This window comes from Triticum urartu, chromosome 4, assembly GCF_003073215.2.
Source record: "Triticum urartu cultivar G1812 chromosome 4, Tu2.1, whole genome shotgun sequence".
NCBI lineage: Eukaryota > Viridiplantae > Streptophyta > Magnoliopsida > Poales > Poaceae > Triticum > Triticum urartu.
Genome location: NC_053025.1, coordinates 305916528 through 305933518, shown reverse-complemented (window position 1 = coordinate 305933518; position 16991 = coordinate 305916528).

The following is a 16991-nucleotide window of genomic DNA, read 5'->3' as shown; positions in this document are numbered from 1 at the left end:
CAAAATTGCAAACAAGTTGACAATCTGCCCAGATTCACAAAGTAGCAAAAGTAGAGCTCGATTGACTCAAGCTAGGTTGCTCCATAATTACAAACAAAGACATGGATGGATAGCGCACTACAAGATTAACAAAACATTCTTACTGATCATCCTCAAAAGAGGCACGGATCACTAGGAAACAACATGAACATATGGCATCATGAGATAAACAGCTCCAGGACTTGGCGAAATCACTAAGTCCCTGAAAACAGAGTTACTAAGTGCACTACTTTGCAAGCTTGCACTAGACACCACACACATCCTAAAAATACATGGGTTGCACCTCTGGAAAGATGACAAAACCCTTAACAAAACACATGTAGAACTCACGGGCATATCATGCACACAATAATCATGGCAAAAATGACAAAAATGCTAAACGAAGTAGCAGATCTGACAATTAACTCAAGTAGCCCTCTTCTAACAGCATTTCGGACATCAAGATGAACTGAAATGAAAATGATGCAATGGAATGAAATGATGTACTCTCTGAGATGAACATTTTGATATGCTATATGCATGAATCGGAGCTACGGATGAAAAGTTACGGCAGGTCAAAGTATGCAACATGAGCTAGGGTTTTTGAGAAAAGTCAACCTCCGAATTTCCAGATCTGAGATTTGCACGCGGATCGAGGACGGCCGGCGAGGTACTGTTCACGCCGGAGTTCGCCGGGACGAAGAGGCAGCGGCCGGCGAGAGGAGGTGGCGGCCGGATCCGGTCGGGGCCGGGGCGGAGGCGGCGGTGCGGAAGCCGAGGCGGCGGGGCGGCGACCGGCGCGCGGCAGCGGGCGGCCCGCTCGGGCGGCGGCGCGGAGGACGGCACCGGCGGTGGGGCGCGGCGTCGCCGGCCGGCAAAGGGCGGCGCTCGGGGAAGAGGAGCCGGGCGCGGGCGCGACGTGGGAGGAGGGCGGCGGCCGGCGCGGGCTCGTGGGGGCCCTCCCTGGGCCTGGCGGGCCGCGGCGGTGGAGGCGGTGGCGTTGCCACGTGGCGCGACGGGAGTGGGCGGCGGCGACGTCCGGCGCGGTGCGGACAATGTCCGGCGCGCGGAGATGATTTTTAGGGTTTCGGAGGTAGGAGGAGATCTGAAAATCGGGGGGCCTTTAAATAGGCATAGAGGGAGCTAGGAGAGTCCAAATGAGGTGCGGTTTTCGGCCACGCGATCGTGATCGAACGCTCTAGATGATGGAGCAGAGTTAGGTGGGTTTTGGGCCAAATTGGAGGGGTGTTGGGCTGCAACACACACGAGGCCTTTTCGGTCCCTCGGTTAACCGTTGGAGTATCAAACGAAGCCCAAATGGTACGAAACTTGACAGGCGGCCTACCGGTAGTAAACCAAGGCCGCTTGGCAAGTCTTGGTCCAATCCGGAAATGTTTAATCCCCACACATGAAAGAAAGCTAGAAATGGTCACCGGAGGAGAACGAAGCGCCGGAATGCAAAACGGACAACGGGGAAAATGCTCGAATGCATGAGATGAACACGTATGCAAATGCAATGCACATGATGACATGATATGAGATGCATGACAACGACAACAACACGCGGAGACAAAACCCGAACCCGAGAAAATAAATATAACTTAACGCCGGAAACGGCAAGAGTTGGAGTACAAATTGGGAAAGTTACATCCGGGGTGTTACACAAGTCAAGTCACTTAAATCATTCAAAGGAGGATACCACCCCATCATACCACATCATAACCATCTCAATAGCATGTTGGCACACAAGGTAAACCATTATAACTCACAGCTAATCAAGCATGGCACAAGCAACTATGATCTCTAATTGTCATTGCAAACATGTTTATTCATAATCAGCTGAATCAAGAACGAGGGGCTCATCATATTTACAAAAACAAAAGAGGTCGAGTTCATACCAGCTTTTCTCATCTCAGTCAGCCCATCATATATCATCATAATTGCCTTTCACTTGCACGGCCAAACGATGTGAATAATAATAAGAGTGCACGTGCATTGGACTAAGCTCGAATCTGTGAGCATTCAATAAACAGGAGAAGACAAGGCAATATGGGCTCTTGGTTAAATCAACAATAATGCATATAAGAGCCACTTCAACAATTTAATTATGGTCTTCTCCTACTGACCCCCAAAGAAAAGAAAAGAAATAAAAACTATTTACATGGGAAAGCTCCCAACAAGCAAAAGAAGAACGGGAAATATTTTTGGGTTTTCGTTTTAATTATTACTACTAGAGCAGAAAAATAAACTATTACTAATTTTTTTGGTTTTTCTTAAGGTTTAACGAACACACAAGAAGAAAGCAGGAAAAAGAAAATAAACTAGCATGGACATTACAGTGAAAGAGTATGAGCACCGACATCTAGCAATGAGTGTGTGTGAATATAAATGTAATGTCGGTGAGAAATACGTACTCCCCCAAGCTTAGGCTTTTGGCCTAAGTTGGGCTATTGCCAGGGATAGCCTGGCGGATACCCGTAGGTGTAGCTGGGGTCGTACTGCGACGAAGAATGGTTGGGATCATACTGATGTGCAGCGGTTATCGCCTGCTGAGCTGCAGCGTGGAGTCGAGCTGCCTCCGCTCTCCTCTTGTACTCTTCTGCCTCCTCTCTGGTAATAACATATCTTCTTTTTGTCTGTGAATCAAAGAAGGCAGGAGCAGGGAGAGTAATATGAAAAACACGTCGTTTATCAAAAATTAAACGATATGAGAGAGGTGATTCAGGCCTCTCGACAAACTGGTGCGAAGCCATAGAGTTATAATCTAAATATGCAGGAGGCAACTCCGTATCACCCTCACGAATGTCTATCTCAAGAAAATGAGCTAAGCAGGTTGCATAAATTCCTCCAAAGAAATCTCCATTATGTCTATTATGATGCAACCTACGAGCTACAATGGCTCCCATATGATAAGATTGGTCTCCTAACACAGCACTCCTAAGAATGCTAAGATCAGGGACACACACGTGACATGCTTCATCCTTAGCATTTATGCATCTACCGATGAAGAGAGCAAAATAATGTATAGCAGAAAAGTGAATGCTCCCTATGATAGCATGCGTTATATCTCTAGATTCCCCCATAGTTATACCAGCAAGAAACTTTCTAAATTCAGATTTAGGGGGATCCCTAACACTACCCCATGATGGAAGTTTTCAAACAGAAGTGAAATCCTCTAAGTCGATGGTATAAGATTTGTCATAGAGATCAAACATGACTGAAGGAGAATTACGCGAAGATGAATACTCAGACCTCCTCACAAATAAACTTGTGAGATCATGATACTAGGGGCATTTGTTAGCCTCAAAATCCTCAAGACCGGCATTGCGCAAATATGCTTTGAATTCTTCTTTAATTCTCGCACGGTCCATAAAATTTTCCAACGGCCATTCGCAAGGCCGTACTGGAGCGTCTCTTGGTGGATCCTCGTCAGCATCACGCATAGCAATCCTGGGTCCTTGCTTCTTAGAAGAACCACCTTGGAACATCTTCTTAAGCATATTGTTTTTTCTCTGAAAAATTCTGAAATTTTTAGTAACTTCAAACAAAAGTGAACCAATTTCAATAAAACTGATAGCAACTACTCCTACAAGTGCCTAGAGCCTATATCAAGCATTAGAACTACTTGGAACCATATAAATTTGACATGCAAGCTCAAGAACATGGTCACCTATGCAGCACAAATTTGCAAAGAATAAAGCACTAGAACAAAAACTAATTGGACCAATGGAGGAGTCACATACCAAGGAACAATCTCCCCAAGCAGTTTTGCGAGAGGTGCTTTGAGCAAGGAGATCGAAAATCACAGCAAAAGTGGCTGGAACTCGTGCTTGACTTGGTTTTTCGGGTTTGCGTGAGACAGAGGAAGAAGATGGGTGCTGGGATAAGTGGAGGATGGCCACCATGGGCCCACGAGGCAGGGGGCGCGCCCTAGAGGGAGGGGACGCCCACCACCCTCGTGGCCAGGTGGCAGCTCCTCCCGCGGTAATTTTTGCACAGTAAATCCTCAAATATTCCCCAAAAAATCATGTTAAATTGGCATGTCATTCTGAGGACTTTTATTTTCGGGATATTTTTATATTGCACGGATAAGTCAGGAAACGGACAGAAAAATACTATTTTTACTTTATTCCTACTAATTAATAGAAAATATAGAGAGGGTACAGAAGGTTGTGCTTCTAGTTTCATCCATCTCATGCTCATCAAAAAGAATCCACTAACAAGGTTGATCAAGTCTTGTTAACAAACTTATTCCGATAATCATGAAACCGAAAAAATTTCAAATAACACTAGGTTACCTCAACAGGGATATGCACATCCCCAATAATAAGTATATCATATTTCTTCTTGACAGTAGGAAGAGGAAATTCAAAATCTCCAAATATAATCGATGGAATTTTTCCAATGGAGTTGATACTATGAACTTCAGGTTGTTTCCTCGGAAAGTGTACCGTATGCTCATTACCATTAACATGAAAAGTGGCATTGCCTTTGTTGCAATCAATAACAGCCCCTGCAGTATTAAGAAAAGGTCTTCCAAGAATAATAGACATACTATCATCCTCGGGAATATCAAGAATAACAAAGTCCGTTAAAATAGTAACGTTTGCAACCACAACAGGCACATCCTCACAAATACCGACAGGTATAGCAGTTGATTTATCAGCCATTTGCAAAGATATTTCGGTAGGTGTCAGCTTATTCAAGTCAAGTCTACGATATAAAGAGAGAGGCATAACACTAACACCGGCTCCAAGATCACATAAAGCAGTTTTAATATAATTTCTTTTAATGGAGCAAGGTATAGTAGGTACTCCGGGATCTCCAAGTTTCTTTGGTATTCCACCCTTAAAAGTATAATTAGCAAGCATGGTGGAAATCTTAGCTTCCGGTATCTTTCTTTTATTAGTAATGATATCCTTCATATATTTAGCATAAGGATTTGTTTTGAGCACATCGGTTAATCGCATACGCAAAAAGATAGGCCTAATCATTTCAGCAAAGCGCTCAAAATCCTCATCATCCTTTTTCTTGGATGGTTTTGGAGGAAAAGGCATGGGTTTCTGAACCCAAGGTTCCCTTTCTTCACCATGTTTCCTAGCAACAAAGTCTCTTTTATCATAACGTTGATTCTTTGATTGTGGGTTATCAAGATCAACAGCAGGTTCAGTTTCTACATCATTATCATTACTAGGTTGAGCATCATCATGAACATCATCATTAATATTTTCACTAGGTTCATGTTCATTACTAGATTGTGTTTCAGCATCAGACATAGATATATCATTTGTATTATCAGGTGGTTCAGCAATAGGTTCACTAGAAGTTTGCACAGTTCTATCATTTTTCTTCTTCTTCTTTTTAAAAGAACTAGGAACATCAATATTATTTCTTTGAGAATCTTGCTCGATTCTCTTAGGGTGGCCTTCAGGATACAAAGGTTCCTGAGTCATTCTACCAGTTCTAGTAGCCACTCTAACAGCATAATCATTTTTCTTACTATTCATTTCATCAAGCACTTATTTTTTAGCCTTAAGTACTTGTTCTACTTGATAACCATAGAAGCATGTTTGCTAACAAGTTTAAGTTCACCTTTAATATTAGCCATATAATCACCCAAGCATCTAATCATATAAGCATTTTCTTTTAATTGTCTACCAAAATAAGCATTGAAGTCGTCTTGCTTAAACATAAAGTTATCAAACTCATCCAGGCACTGACTAACAATTTTAGTAGGAGGGATCTCAGCTTTATCATATCTATAGAGAGAATTTACCTTTACTACATGTGTCGGGATATCGGGATCAGGAGGTTCTTCAGTAAATAAAGGATTGAGATCATATGTTTCTTCAACAGGCGGTATATTAAGACCATGTATTTCTTCAATAGGAGGTAAATTCTTAACATCTTCAGCTTTAATACCCTTTTCTTTCATAGATTTCTTGCCTCTTGCATATCTTCGGGACTGAGGAATAGAACACCTCTCTTCTTTGGAGTTGGTTTAAGAATAGGCTCAGTAATTAGAGCAGGAGTTGGCTCAGTAGCTGGCTCAAGAGGTGCCCAATTATTTTCATTTGTCAACATATTATTTAATAGAATTTCAGCTTCATCCGGTGTTCTTTCCCTGAAAAGAGAACCAGCACAACTATCCAGGTAATCTCTGGAAGCATCGGTTAGTCCATTATAAAAGATATCAAGTATTTCAGGTTTCTTAAGAGGATGATCAGGCAAGGCATTAAGTAACTTGAGAAGCCTCCCCCAAGCTTGTGGGAGACTCTCTTCTTTAAATTGCACGAAGTTGTATATTTCCCTCAAAGCAGCTTGTTTCTTATGAGCAGGGAAATATTTAGCAGAGAAGTAATAAATAATATCCTGGAGACTACGCACACAACCAGGATCAAGAGAATTAAACCATATCTTAGCATCACCCTGTAATGAGAATGGAAATATTTTGAGTATATAAAAGTAACGCGATCTCTCATCATTAGTAAATAGGGCGGTTATATCATTTAACTTAGTAAGATGTGCCACAACAGTTTCAGATTCATAGCCATAAAATGGATCAGATTCAACCAAAGTAATTATATCAGGATCAACGGAGAATTCATAATCCTAATCAGGAACACATATAGGTGAAGTAGCAAAAGCAGGGTCGGGTTTCATTTTATCTCTAAGTGATTCTTTGTTCCATTTAACTAATAACCTCTTAAGCTCATAGCTATCCCTGCAAGCTAAAATAGCGGCAGAAGATTCCATATCAAAAAGATAGCCCTCAGGAATAACAGGCATATTTTCATCATCACTTTCATCATCGTATTCAGATTCAATAATTTCTTTTTCTCTAGCCCTAGCAATTTGTTCATCAAGAAATTCACCAAGGGGCACAGTAGTATCAGGCATAGAAGCAGTTTCATCATAAGTATCATGCATAGCAGAAGTGGCATCATCAATAACATGCGACATATCGGAACAAATAGCAGAAGCAGGTTTAGGTGTCGCTAGCCTACTCATAACAGAAGGTGAATCAAGTGCAGAGCTAGATGGCAGTTCCTTACATCCCCTCGTAGTTGAGGGATAAATTGTTGTCTTAGCGTCTTTCAAGTTCTTCATAGTGTCCAGTAGATATAAATCCCAAGTGACTCAAAGAATAGAGCTATGCTCCCCGGAAACGGCGCCAGAAATTTGTCTTGATAACCCACAAGTATAGGGGATCGCAACAGCTTTCGAGGGTAGAGTATTCAACCCAAATTTATTGATTCGACACAAGGGGAGCCAAATAATATTCTCAAGTATTAGCAGCTGAGTTGTCAATTCAACCACACCTGGAAACTTAGTATCTGCAGCAAAGTGTTTAGTAGCACAGTAATATGATAGTGGTGGTAGCAGCAACAAAAGTAAAGACAACAAAAGAAATGTTTTTGGTATTTTGTAGTGATTGTAACAGTAGCAGCGGGAAAGTAAATAAGCAAGAACCAGTATATGGAAAACTCGTAGGCACCGGATCAGTGATGGATAATTATGCCGGATGCAGTTCATCATGTAACAGTCATAACACAGGGTGACACAGAACTAGCTCCAATTCATCAATATAATGTAGGCATGTATTCTGTATATAGTCATACGTGCTTATGGAAAAGAACTTGCATGACATCTTTTGTCCTACCCTCCCGTGGCAGCGGGGTCCTATTGGAAACTAAGGGATATTAAGGCCTCCTTTTAATAGAGAACCGGAACAAAGCATTAGCACATAGTGAATACACGAACTCCTCAAACTATGGTCATCACCGGGAGTGGTCCCGATTATTGTCACTTCGGGGTTGCCGGATCATAACACATGGTAGGTGACTATGGACTTGCAAGATAGGATAAAGAACTCACATATATTCATGAAAACATAATAGGTTCATATCTGAAATCATGGCACTCGGACCCTAGTGTCAAGCATTAAGCATAGCAAAGTCATAGCAACATCAATCTTAGAACATAGTGGATACTAGGGATCAAACCCTAACAAAACTAACTCGATTACATGATAAATCTCATCCAACCCATCACCGTCCAGCAAGCCTACGATGGAATTACTCACGCACGGCGGTGAGCATCATGAAATTGGTGATGGAGGATGGTTGATGATGATGACGGCGACGAATCCCCCTCTCCGGAGCCCCGAACGGACTCCAGATCAGCCCTCCCGAGAGGTTTTAGGGCTTGGCGGCGGCTCCGTATCGTAAAACGCGATGATTTCTTCTCTCTGATTTTTCTCTCTCTGAAAGCAAATATATAGAGTTGGAGTTGGCGTCGGAGGGCATCCAGGGGGCCCACGAGGTAGGGGCGTGCCCTAGAGGGGGGGCCACCCTCGTGGATAGGGTGTGGGCCCCCTGGTCTTCATCTTTGGCGAGGATTTTTTATTATTTTTTCTAAGATGTTCCATGGAGTTTCAGGTCATTCCGAGAATATTTGTTTTCTGCACATAAAACAACATCATGGCAATTCTGCTGAAAACAGCGTCAGTCCGGGTTAGTTCTATTCAAATCATACAAGTTAGAGTACAAAACAAGGGCAAAAGTGTTTGGAAAAGTAGATACGACGGAGACGTATCAAGTGCAAAGCGCGAGTTGCTGTTTTTCTGCTTGTTTTTTACATCACAGAAAGTCAATATCAAATGGAGTCCAAATGCAGCGAAACTTTTTATGGATTTTTTACCAGAAGACACCAGATGAGCCAGAGAAGCACCAGGTGGGTTGTTCCCACCTCGATGGCCTCCCGTACCGCCTCTTCTCTCTATAAATACCTCCTTGCTCCAGAAACCCTAGGGGAGTTGACGAAATTCTATTCCATCTGCTGCAAGTTCCAGAACCACGAGATCCAATCTAGAGCCCTATCCCGGCACTCCGCCGGAGGGGAACACGATCACGGAGGGGTTCATCATCCTCATTGGTGCCTCTCCGATGATGCGTGAGTAGCTAGATGGCTTTTTCTCTCTTTGTATCTCAATACAGTGGTCTCTTGGAAATCTATTTGATGTAATGACTCTTTGCGGTGTGTTTGTTGGGATCCGATGAAATGTGAGTTTATGATCAGATTTGCCTTGATTTAATATCCAATCTTGATTGTTATAGCCTCTTATTTCTTCTCCGATATTTGGCTTTTGTTTGGCCAACTTGATCTATTTATCTTGCAATGTGAAGAGGTGCTTTGTAATGGGTTCGATCTTGCGATGTCCTTTCCAGTGACAGAAGGGGCAGCAAGGCACGCATGTATCGTTGCTATTAAGGATAAAAAGATGAGGTCTATTCCTACATGAATAGATATTGTCTACATCATGTCACCGTTCTTATTGCATTACTTCGTTTTTCCATGAACTTAATGCACTAGATGCATGCTGGATAGCGTTGGATGTGTGGAGTAATAGTAGTAGATGCAGGTGATACATCTCCAACGTATCTATAATTTTTTATTGTTCCATGCTATTATATTATCTGTTTTGGATGTTTAATGGGCTTTAATATACCTTTTTATATTATTTTTGGGACTAACCTATTGACCGAAAGCCCAGTGCAAATTGCTGTTTTTTTGCCTATTTCAGTGTTTCGCAGAAAAGGAATATCAAATGGAATCCAAACGGAATGAAACCTTCACGAGGATCTTTTTTGGAACAAACGTGATCCAGGAGACTTGGAGTGGACTTCAAGGAAGCAGTGAGGCGGCCACGAGGTAGGAGGGCGCGCCCCCCACCCTCGTGGGCCCCTCGCAGATCCACCGACCTACTTCTTTCGCCTATATATACTCTTATACCCTGAAACCTTCGAGGAGAGCCACGAAACACCTTTTGCACCGCCGCAACCTTCTATACCCGTGAGATCCCATCTTGGGGCCTTTTCCAGCGATCTGCCGGAGGGGGATTCGATCACGGAGGGCTTCTACATCAACACCATAGCCTCTCCGATGATGTGTGAGTAGTTCACCACAGACCTTTGGGTCCATAGTTATTAGCTAGATGGCTTCTTCTCTCTCTTTGGATCTCAATACAAAGTTCTCCTCGATCTTCTTAGAGATCTATTCGATGTAACTATTTTTGCGATGTGTTTGCCGAGATCTGGTGAATTGTGGGTTTATGAACTTGATTATCTATGAATATTATTTGATTCTTCTCTGAATTCTTATATGCATGATTTGATATCTTTGCAAGTCTCTTCGAATTATCGGTTTAGTTTGGCCTACTAGATTGATCTTTCTTGCAATGGGAGAAGTGCTTAGCTTTGGGTTCAATCTTGCGGTGTCCTTTCCCAGTGACAGCAGGGGCATCAAGGCACGTATTGTATTGTTGCCATCGAGGATAAAAAATACGGGGTTTATATCATATTGCTTGAGTTTATCCCTCTACATCATGTCATCTTGCCTAAAGCGTTACTCCGTTCTTATGAACTTAATACTCTAGATCATGCTGGATAGCGGTCGATGTGTGGAGTAATAGTAGTAGATGTAGAATCGTTTTGGTCTACTTGTCAGGGACGTGATGCCTATATTCATGATCATTGCCTTAGATATCATCATAACTATGCGCTTTTCTATCAATTGCTTGGCAGTAATTTGTTCACCCACTGTAATACATGCTATCTTGGGAGAAGCCACTAGTGAAACCTATGGCCCCCGGGTCTACTTTATATCATATAAGTTTCCAATCTACAATTCTAGTTTACTATCTATTTTGCAATCTTTATTTTGCAATCTTTATTTTCCAATCTATATCACAAAAATACCAAAAATATTTATCTTATTATCTCTATCAGATCTCACTTTCGTAAGTGACCGTGAAGTGATTGACAACCCCTTTATCGCGTTAGTTGCGAGGTTCTTGTTTGTTTGTGCAGGTACTAGGCGACTTGCGTGTAGTCTCCTACTGGATTGATACCTTGGTTCTCAAAAACTGAGGGAAATACTTGCGCTACTTTGTTGCATCACCCTTTCCTCTTTAAGGGAAAACCAACGCATGCTCAAGTGGTAGCAAGTAGGATTTCTGGTGCCGTTGCCGGGGAGATCTACGCACAAGTCAAGACATACCAAGTACCCATCACGAACTCTTATCCCTCGCACTACATTATTTTCCATTCGCCTCTCGTTTTTCTCTCCCCCACTTCACCCTTGCCTTTTTATTCGCCTCTTTTCCGTTCACCCTTTTTTTCGTTCGTCTCTTTTTGCTTGCTTCTCGTGTGTTCGTGTGTTAGATCGTTTATTTTGTTGTTACGGCTAGTCCTCCTATCATTGTTAGTACTCCCGATCATGAAGTTCTTAATTTTGAACAAAGGGAGGGAGAAAATATAAAAGATGCTTGGTATAGAATTTGCAATGCTCAGAATAGATCCACTAGGAAGCAATCTACTTCTGTTCTTCTTCGGAATTTTTATGTAGGCATCACTCCTTGGAACAGATATAGTCTTGATACCATTACCGGAGGAAATTTCTTGGGTAGCCACACTTTTGATTCTTATAATGCCATGTTAGATTTGTTTGGCCCACCACCTCTTTTGGTTAATGGGACTATTTTAACTTTGGAACACGTGATGCAAAGGCTTGAAATTATCGAAAATAAAGTTGCCACGGTAGATTTAATCAAGAATTTGGATAAAAAGATCCACAATCAAATTACTCAATATGGATCTAAGGTAGGAGTTACTCTGAAATTTTTTCGAGAGAAAGAACCCATAGTTAATGAAAAGATAGATCAAGATTCTACTAGAATTGATAAAATTGAGGATATTATTACCAACTTAGGGTCTGCCTTCTCTGTCCTAAGAAACACTTCAAACCCTCCTACTACCAAAGTTGCCAAGTTTATGTATGTTCCTAAAAATAAGGGTGAATCCTCTAGTAAGGAAAATGCGGATCTCAAATCAATAAGTGTTCACCCCAATTTTTTCACTATCATTAAGGAACCTTTTGCTACAAATGAATTTCTTGATTTCTTGCCTAGGAGTTTGATCATTAATAAAAAGAAGGAAACTCCTAAGGGTTATAATTGTTCAATTGAAGAATTGCCTACCAAAGATGACAATACCTAGATCTATTCTTGTTTTTATGCCTAGCTAGGGGCGTTAAACGATAGCGCTTGTTGGGAGGCAACCCAATTTTATTTGTGTTTCTTGCTTTTTGTTCCTCTTTAGTGCTAAATAAATCATCTATCCTCTGTTATGATTGTGTTTTTATGTTTTAATTAGTGTTTGTGCCAAGTAAAGCCTTTAGGATCTTCTTGGATGATTGTTATTTGATCTTGCTGAAAAAATAGAGAGTATGCGCGCACGAGAATAATTTTCATTTTTAATCAGAGAGCGATAAAATACTGATTCTAACTGCACTAGATCAATATACAAATTATTTAGGGCTTCCTAATTTGGTAGAATTTTTATAGTTACAGAAGTATTCCAAACCTACAGATTACTACAGACTGTTCTGTTTTTGACAGATTTTGTTTTTTGTGTGTTGTTTGCTTATTTTGATGAATCTATGGCTAGTATCGGGGGGTATAAACCATAGAGAAGTTGGAATACAGTAGGTTTAACACCAATACAAATAAAGAATGATTTCATTACAATACCTTAGGTGGTGATTTATTTTCTTATACTAACGGAGCTCATGAGATTTTTTGTTGAGTTTTGTGTTGTGAAGTTTTCAAGTTTTTGGGTAAAGATTTGATGGATTTTGGAACAAGGAGTGGAAATAGCCTAAGCATGGGGATGCCCAAGGCACCCCATGATAAAATCCAAGGACAACCAAAAGCCTAAGCTTGGGGATGCCCGGGAAGGCATCCCCTCTTCCGTCTTCGTCTATCAGCAACTTTACTTGAGGCTATATTTTTATTCACCACATGATATGTGTTTTTCTTGGAGCGTCTTGTATGATTTGAGTCTTTTCTTTTTAGTTTACCACAATCATCCTTTCTGTACACACCTTTTGGGAGAGACACACATGAATTGTAATTTATTAGTATACTCTATGTGCTTCACTTATATCTTTTGAGCTACATAATTTTGCTCTAGTGCTTCACTTATATTTTTTAGAGCACCGTGGTGGTTTTATTTTGTAGAAATTATTGATCTCTCATGCTTCACTTTTATTATTTTGAGAGTCTTTTAGAACAGCATGGTAATTTGCTTTGGCTATAAAACTAGTCCTAATATGATAGACATTCAAGATGGGTATGATAAAAACTTTCATATAGAGTGCATTGAATACTATGATTCTTGATAGATGTTTTGAGATATAAAGGTGGTAATGTTATAGTCATGCTAGTTGGGCAATTGTGAAATTGAGAAATACTTGTGTTAAAGTTGGCAAGTCCCGTGCACGTATGGTAAACGTTGTGTGACAAATTTGAAGCATCGGGTGTTCTTTGAGTACTTTCCTTATGAGTGGCGGTCGAGCGATGGTATTTTCCTACCAATCTATCCCTCTAGGGGCATGCGTAGTAGTACTTTGCTTCAAGGGATAATAAACTTTTGCAATAAGTATATGAGTTCTTTATGACTAATGTGAGTCCATGGATCATACGCACTCTTACCTTTCCGCAATTTGCTAGCCTCTACGATACCGTGCATTGCCCTTTCTCACCTCGAGAGTTGGTGCAAACTTCGTCGGTGCATCCAAACCCTGGGGGTGCCTCGAGGGGGCCACAACCCACCAGGGCGCGTCTGGCCCCCAGGCGTGCCCAGGTGGGTTGTGCCGACCTCGGTGGCCTCCCGCACTGCCTCTTCGCTCCATAAATACCTCCTTGCTCCAGAAACCCTAGGGGAGTCAACGAAATTCTATCCCAGCCACCGCAAGTTCCAAAACCATGAGATCCAATCTAGAGCCCTATTCCGGCACTCCGCCGGAGGGGAACACGATCACGGAGGGGTTCATCATCCTCATTGATGCCTCTCCGATGATGCGTGAGTAGTTCAACTCAGACCTATGGGTCCATAGGTAGTAGCTAGATGGCTTTTTCTCTCTTTGTATCTCAGTACAACGGTCTCTTGGAGATCTATTTTACGTAATGACTCTTTGCAGTGTGTTTGATGGGATCCGATGAATTGTGAGTTTATGATGAAATTTGCCTTGATTTAATATTTTGATTGTTGTAGCCTCTTATTTCTTCTCCGATATTTGAGTTTTGTTTGGCCAACTTGATCTATTTATCTTGCAATGTGAAGAGGTGCTTTGTAATGGGTTTGATCTTGTCCTGTCCTTTCCCAGTGATAGAAGGGGTAGCAAGGCACGCATGTATCGTTGCTATTAAGAATAAAAAGATGGGGTCTATTCCTACATGAATAGATCTTGTCTACATCATGTCACAGTTCTTATTGCATTACTCCGTTTTTCCATGAACTTAATACACTAGATGCATGCTGGATAGCGATCAATGTGGTGAGTAATAGTAGTAGATGCAGGTAAGAGTCGGTCTACTAATCTTGGACGTGATGCCTATATACATGATCATTGTCTTGGATATCGTCATAATTATTTACTTTTATATCAATTTCCAGTAATTTGTCTTTTGCAACCGTTGCTATTTTCTCGAGAGAAGCCACTAGTGAAATCTACTCCCCCTCGGGTCTATTTTCCTCTCATATACTTTCAGATCCATATTGCCAATTGCCTTTTATTTTATTTGCTTCTTTTATTTTCAGATCTATATTATCAAAAACCCAAAAATACCTTGCTACGTTTTATTTACTTTTATTTTCATCTATATCAATCCACTACAATTTTATCCCATCCTTACGTCACTTTTTGGCACCGCTACCCGAAAGGGATTGACAACCCCTTTAACGCATCGGGTTGCCAGTATTTGTTATTTGTGAGCACGTATCGTTTACGTAGTGTTGTGTGGTTCTTCTACTGGTTCGATAACCTTGGTCTAATCACCGAGGGAAATACCTTACCGTTGTTGTGGTGCATCCTCCCTTATTCCTTGGGGAAACACCGATGCATCTCAAGCGACATCAAAGGAACTTTCTAGTGTCGTTGCCGGAGAGACATCATCAACATCTACCAGGTTCCTAATCACAAATCTCATCTCCTTGCAATTTACATTATTTGCCATTTGCCTCTTATTTTCCTCTCCCCCGCTTCACAAAAATTTGCCAATTTTATTCGTCCTTTTTTTGTTCGACATTTTCTTGCCGGATCTATCCGCGTTCTTGATTTCTAGTCATAATGGCTAGCATGACTACTCCTCCTTTGTCAACGGATTTTGAAGTTTTATACTTCAAGCAACGACAAGGAGAAAATTTGAAAGATGCTTGGTATAGGCTAATGGAATCCTATCATGTTTGCAACCTAAAGGGAGACGCAAAGATTTTGCTTCGTAATTTTTACATAGGATTGGCTTTGCATCATAGACAACTCTTAGATTTTGCCGCTAAAGGGAATTTTATTGAGCTTGATGCTAATGCTACCTATGAAATCTTGGAAGGAATTCTAGGGGTTCCACCACAAAAGAAGGGGATTTCTTTCACCCAAAGGGAGTTCAAATTTTGGACACATCACCTGTGTGTGGGGTGTGGCGTCGCAGAAGGGATCGAGAGAAAAGAAAAGAGGAATTGGGGATTGGTAGGATAGCTAGGGTTAAAGGAGAAATAGGAGATGGGCCTCGGCTAGGAAAAAGTGGGCCATGCTTTCCAAACTCTCTTTGCTAGGCCGGCTACGCAAGTGCACCGCGACTGGTTGGGCTGTTCCTGCTAACCTTTTCTTTTTCCCTAAAAAATGCTAATGTTTTATTTTCTTTTTTAATTTACAAATAAACAATCATTTGGATTTGAACTGGGAGTTGGATTTAAGATTTCCAAAAATGAACGCTAGCTTCAAGAGGATAAGAGTAAGAATACTCCATGACCAATTTGTCAAGAAGCGTGGCCGCTGACGAGTGGGAGCCAAGACCACCAAGCCATGCGCACATACCATCCGTGTCAACAATTGCAAACGACTACGAGCATGTGCATGAACATGACCATATGATGATGGGGATGGGACCCGAGCCGATAACACACAAAAAATGTATTAAACTCACGGACATTCACAAAATTGCCTCATGCGAATGATAATATTAAATATATTTGAGTTTTTCCTCTTACTGAAAAAACATCAGGTGCAAACAATCAAAACATCTTTTCAAAAAATAAAATTAGGTGCAAACAATCAAAACATCTATGCTCTACATGAAAAAAAACTACACATTTGAGTTTTTTATTCTTTTTGCCACAAACATAGTCATATTTTGGGTACAATGAGCAAGGAAGGCCATGTAAAAAATAAGACTTCATTTCATAAAATTAAATAAACTAACAATGGGATTTTTAATATTTCTAAGAAAAAATGAATATGGGGTCACCTAAAAGATCAATTAAAAATCATTCTATGCACGAATTTTTTGTTACAAAGGTCATGCAATGAGATTTTGCATAGTAAAAATCTTTTATTCTATGCACGAAAGGTACAACTATAAGATAAAAAATCCACAATAGCGGTAGGTACTCGATAATTATCAATCTATGTAGAAAACAATGCGTGTCTTTGTAACTAATTTTGGCACTATTGAAATTGAATTGAGAAATTAAGCTTTAGTAATACTCCCTCCGTTCCTAAATATAGGTCTTTTAAGAGATTTCAATATGAAGTACATACAGATGTATATAGACGTATTTTAGAGTAAGATTCATTCATTTTGCTCCATATATAGTTCATATTAAAATCTTTAAAAAGACTTATATTTAAAAATGAGGGAGTATTTTATATTCACGGTTTATGCTATTAGTGCTTCTCTCCCGTTTTGAAATGATGGAAGTGTACCTGTGTGGGATCTTGAATCATTTTTTATTAAGATTGAGATATTGGGTCTTGAACCATTTCTTATTAAGACTGAGACATTTTTTTCTACCATTGCAACACACGAGCTAGTTTTAGGCCTCCTTTGAAATTTCATAAGAACTTTTATAAGA